Here is a 6,000-nt window from a genome sequence, read left to right on the forward strand (position 1 = left end):
TCACCAGATTATGAGAGTCCAGCAAAAATTACTCATTTTCGCCCAACGTGGGGCTCGAACTCACGACCCTGAGATTAAGAGTCTCATGCTCAACCGACTGAGCTAGCCGGGCTCCCACTTCAAGACGGTATGCAGACTAATCATTTTTTATGAAGGAAATCCATTCCTGGACAATTTTTGGGAGTTATTGCAGGTCTAATGCAAGATTAATCTCCATATTATGAGAGTCAATGCAATATTCAGGCAAAAATTACTCGTTTTCGCCCAACGTGGGGCTCGAACCCACGACCCTGAGATTAAGAGTCTCATGCTCTACCGACTGAGCTAGCCGGGCTCCCTCCTTAAGACAGTATGCAGACCAATCCCTTTTTGTGAAAAGGGATCAAATCCTGGATATTCCTCTACTCTTGTTTTGCAAGGAAAGCCAGATTTATACATCCTTCAGAGGGCAGAGTGTCAAAAAAAATAAGAGAAAATGAAAATGGAAGTTGTGAGAACTTCATTTTGAGATTGCATAAGAATTCAAATTCCTCTCATATGCTAAAGAATACCTGAACCCTTTTGATTAAACCACTTTAGTTGTTATATTGAGACCATATTTGAAAGCCATCTGTGATTTTTCTGTTCTTACTCTGCAATGACCATGGGCAATGACAAGTTAAAAATAAAATGTATGCAAATTTTATAATGGAGAATGCGGGCATCGATCCCGCTACCTCTCGCATGCTAAGCGAGCACTCTACCATTTGAGCTAATTCCCCTGTGTGTTTAATCTGCATAACATGAAAAAAGTAACCTCACTGCCTTCCACACTTTATTTGCAGTCCAATTGCCCATAACAGTGTTCAGTTCACTCCTAACTTATGCCTTACCTCCACTTATGGGATGTTTTACAGTTCAGGTTGGCCTGTTTACTACTCGAATATGAGTGATATTGTGGTGTGTTCATCTAGACTCATACCCTACCTAATCTTGAAGTTAAATTTCCCACCAATGAGAAACCAAGGGAGATACCATTTTTGATAGTTATTGCATGACTAATGCAAGAATAATCACCAGATTATGAGAGTCCAGCAAAAATTACTCATTTTCGCCCGACGTGGGGCTCGAACCCACGACCCTGAGATTAAGAGTCTCATACTCTACCGAATGAGCTAGCCGGGCTCCCACTTCAAGATGGTATGCAGACTAATCATTTTTTATGAAGGAAATCCATTCCTGGACAATTTTTGGGAGTTATTGCAGGTCTAATGCAAGATTAATCTCCATATTATGAGAGTCAATGCAATATTCAGGCAAAAATTACTTGTTTTCGCCCAACGTGGGGCTCGAACCCACGACCCTGAGATTAAGAGTCTCATGCTCTACCGACTGAGCTAGCCGGGCTCCCTCCTTAAGACAGTATGCAGACCAATCCCTTTTTGTGAAAAAAATCAAATCCTAGATATTCCTCTACTCTTGTTTTGCAAGGAAAGCCAGATTTATACATCCTTCAGAGGACAGAGTGTCAAAAAAAATAAGAGAAAATGAAAATGGAAGTTGTGAGAACTTCATTTTGAGATTGCATAAGAATTCAAATTCCTCTCACATGCTAAAGAATACCTGAACCCTTTTGATTAAACCACTTTAGTTGTTATAATGAGACCATATTTGAAAGCCATCTGTGATTTTTCTGTTCTTACTCTGCAATGACCTTGGGCAATGACAAGTTAAAAATAAAATGTATGCAAATTTTATAATGGAGAATGCGGGCATCGATCCCGCTACCTCTCGCATGCTAAGCGAGCACTCTACCATTTGAGCTAATTCCCCTGTGTGTTTAATCTGCATAACATGAAAAAAGTAACCTCACTGCCTTCCACACTTTATTTGCAGTCCAATTGCCCATAACAGTGTTCAGTTCACTCCTAACTTATGCCTTACCTCCACTTATGGGATGTTTTACAGTTCAGGTTGGCCTGTTTAATACTCGAATATGAGTGATATTCTGGTGTGTTCATCTAGACTCATACCCTACCTAATCTTGAAGTTAAATTTCCCACCAATGAGAAACCAAGGGAGATACCATTTTTGATAGTTATTGCATGTCTAATGCAAGAATAATCACCAGATTATGAGAGTCCAGCAAAAATTACTCATTTTCGCCCAACGTGGGGCTCTAACCCACGACCCTGAGATTAAGAGTCTCATGCTCTACCGACTGAGCTAGCCGGGCTCCCTCCTTAAGACAGTATGCAGACCAATCCCTTTTTGTGAAAAAAATCAAATCCTGGATATTCCTCTACTCTTGTTTTGCAAGGAAAGCCAGATTTATACATCCTTCAGAGGACAGAGTGTCAAAAAAAATAAGAGAAAATGAAAACAGAAGTTGTGAGAACTTCATTTTGAGATTGCATAAGAATTCAAATTCCTCTCACATGCTAAAGAATACCTGAACCCTTTTGATTAAACCACTTTAGTTGTTATAATGAGACCATATGTGAAAGCCATCTGTGATTTTTCTGTTCTTACTCTGCAATGACCTTGGCAATGACAAGTTAAAAATAAAATGTATGCAAATTTTATAATGGAGAATGCAGGCATCGATCCCGCTACCTCTCGCATGCTAAGCGAGCACTCTACCATTTGAGCTAATTCCCCCGTGTGTTTAATCTGCATAACATGAAAAAAGTAACCTCACTGCCTTCCACACTTTATTTGAAGTCCAATTGCCCATAACAGTGTTCAGTTCACTCCTAACTTATGCCTTACCTCCACTTATGGGATGTTTTACAGTTCAGGTTGGCCTGTTTACTACTCGAATATGAGTGATATTGTGGTGTGTTCATCTAGACTCATACCCTACCTAATCTTGAAGTTAAATTTCCCACCAATGAGAAACCAAGGGAGATACCATTTTTGATAGTTATTGCATGTCTAATGCAAGAATAATCACCAGATTATGAGAGTCCAGCAAAAATTACTCATTTTCGCCCAACGTGGGGCTCGAACCCACGACCCTGAGATTAAGAGTCTCATGCTCTACCGACTGAGCTAGCCGGGCTCCCACTTCAAGATGGTATGCAGACTAATCATTTTTTATGAAGGAAATCCATTCCTGGACAATTTTTGGGAGTTATTGCAGGTCTAATGCAAGATTAATCTCCATATTATGAGAGTCAATGCAATATTCAGGCAAAAATTACTCGTTTTTGCCCAACGTGGGGCTCGAACCCACGACCCTGAGATTAAGAGTCTCATGCTCTACCGACTGAGCTAGCCGGGCTCCCTCCTTAAGCCAGTATGCAGACCAATCCCTTTTTGTGAAAAAAATCAAATCCTGGATATTCCTCTACTCTTGTTTTGCAAGGAAAGCCAGATTTATACATCCTTCAGAGGACAGAGTGTCAAAAAAATAAGAGAAAATGAAAATGGAAGTTGTGAAAACTTCATTTTGAGATTGCAAAAGAATTCAAATTCCTCTCACATGCTAAAGAATACCTGAACCCTTTTGATTAAACAACTTTAGTTGTAATAATGAGACCATATTTGAAAGCCATTTGTGATTTTTCTGTTCTTACTCTGCAATGACCTTGGCAATGACAAGTTAAAAATAAAATGTATGCAAATTTTATAATGGAGAATGCGGGCATCAAGCCCGCTACCTCTCGCATGCTAAGCGAGCACTTTACTATTTGAGCTAATTCCCCTGTGTGTTTAATCTGCATAACATGAAAAAAGTAACCTCACTGCCTTCCACACTTTATTTGAAGTCCAATTGCCCATAACAGTGTTCAGTTCACTCCTAACTTATGCCTTACCTCCACTTATGGGATGTTTTACAGTTCAGGTTGGCCTGTTTACTACTCGAATATGAGTGATATTGCGCTGTGTTCATCTAGACTCATACCCTAGCTAATCTTGAAGTTAAATTTCCCACCAATGAGAAACCAAGGGAGATACCATTTCTGATAGTTATTGCATGTCTAATGCAAGAATATTCACCAGATTATGAGAGTCAATGCAATAATCCAGCAAAAATTACTCATTTTCACCCAACGTGGGGCTCGAACCCACGACCCTGAGATTAAGAGTCTCATGCTCTACCAACTGAGCTAGCCGGGCTCCCACTTCAAGATGGTATGCAGACTAATCATTTTTTATGAAGGAAATCCATTCCTGGACAATTTTTGGGAGTTATTGCAGGTCTAATGCAAGATTAATCTCCATATTATGAGAGTCAATGCAATATTCATGAAAGAATTACTCATTTTCGCCCAACGTGGGGCTCGAACCCACGACCCTGAGATTAAGAGTCTCATGCTCTACCGACTGAGCTAGCCGGGCTCCCTCCTTAAGACAGTATGCAGACCAATCCCTTTTTGTGAAAAAAATCAAATCCTGGATATTCCTCTACTCTTGTTTTGCAAGGAAAGCCAGATTTATACATCCTTCAGAGGACAGAGTGTCAAAAAAAATAAGAGAAAATGAAAACGGAAGTTGTGAGAACTTCATTTTGAGATTGCATAAGAATTCAAATTCCTCTCACATGCTAAAGAATACCTGAACCCTTTTGATTAAACCACTTTAGTTGTTATAATGAGACCATATTTGAAAGCCATCTGTGATTTTTCTGTGCTTACTCTGCAATGACCATGGGCAATGACAAGTTAAAAATAAAATGTATGCAAATTTTATAATGGAGAATGCGGGCATCGATCCCGCTACCTCTCGCATGCTAAGCGAGTGCTCTACCATTTGAGCTAATTCCCCTGTGTGTTTAATCTGCATAACATGAAAAAAGTAACCTCACTGCCTTCCACACTTTATTTGCAGTCCAATTGCCCATAACAGTGTTCAGTTCACTGCTAACTTATGCCTTACCTCCACTTATGGGATGTTTTACAGTTCAGGTTGGCCTGTTTACTACTCGAATATGAGTGATATTGTGGTGTGTTCATCTAGACTCATATCCTACCTAATCTTGAAGTTAAATTTCCCACCAATGAGAAACCAAGGGAGATACCATTTTTGATAGTTATTGCATGTCTAATGCAAGAATAATCACCAGATTATGAGAGTCCAGCAAAAATTACTCATTTTCGCCCAACGTGGAGCTCGAACCCACGACCCTGAGATTAAAAGTCTCATGCTCTACCGACTGAGCTAGCCGGGCTCCCACTTCAAGATGGTATGCAGACTAATCATTTTTTATGAAGGAAATCCAGTCCTGGACAATTTTTGGGAGTTATTGCAGGTCTAATGCAAGATTAATCTAAATATTATGAGAGTCAATGCAATATTCAGGCAAAAATTACTCGTTTTCGCCCAACGTGGGGCTCGAACCCATGACCCTGAGATGAAGAGTCTCATGCTCTACCGACTGAGCTAGCCGGGCTCCCTCCTTAAGACAGTATGCAGACCAATCCCTTTTTGTGAAAAAAATCAAATCCTGGATATTCCTCTACTCTTGTTTTGCAAGGAAATCCAGATTTATACATCCTTCAGAGGACAGAGTGTCAAAAAAAATAAGAGAAAATGAAAACGGAAGTTGTGAGAACTTCATTTTGAGATTGCATAAGAATTCAAATTCCTCTCACATGCTAAAGAATACCTGAACCCTTTTGATTAAACCACTTTAGTTGTTATAATGAGACCATATTTGAAAGCCATCTGTGATTTTTCTGTTCTTACTCTGCAATGACCTTGGCAATGACAAGTTTAAAATAAAATGTATGCAAATTTTATAATGGAGAATGCGGGAATCGATCCCGCTACCTCTCGCATGCTAAGCGAGCGCTCTACCATTTGAGCTAATTCCTCTTTGTGTTTAATCTGCATAACATGAAAAAAGTAACCTCACTGCCTTCCACACTTTATTTGAAGTCCAATTGCCCATAACAGTGTTCAGTTCACTCCTAACTTATGCCTTACCTCCACTTATGGGATGTTTTACAGTTCAGGTTGGCCTGTTTACTACTCGAATATGAGTGATATTGTGGTGTGTTCATCTAGACTCAT

General features: G+C 39.7%; 1 non-coding gene across 1 annotated transcript; it reads right to left on the reverse strand.

Annotated features, from left to right (window-relative positions):
- Positions 1–3,192: 3,192 nt before the first annotated feature.
- Positions 3,193–3,265, reverse strand: TRNAK-CUU (transfer RNA lysine (anticodon CUU)). Its single transcript has one exon. It is a non-coding gene; the product is annotated as a tRNA-Lys (tRNA).
- Positions 3,266–6,000: the final 2,735 nt, after the last annotated feature.

This window comes from Lissotriton vulgaris, chromosome 1_1 (assembly GCF_964263255.1).
Source record: "Lissotriton vulgaris chromosome 1_1, aLisVul1.2, whole genome shotgun sequence".
NCBI classification, from domain to species: domain Eukaryota; kingdom Metazoa; phylum Chordata; class Amphibia; order Caudata; family Salamandridae; genus Lissotriton; species Lissotriton vulgaris.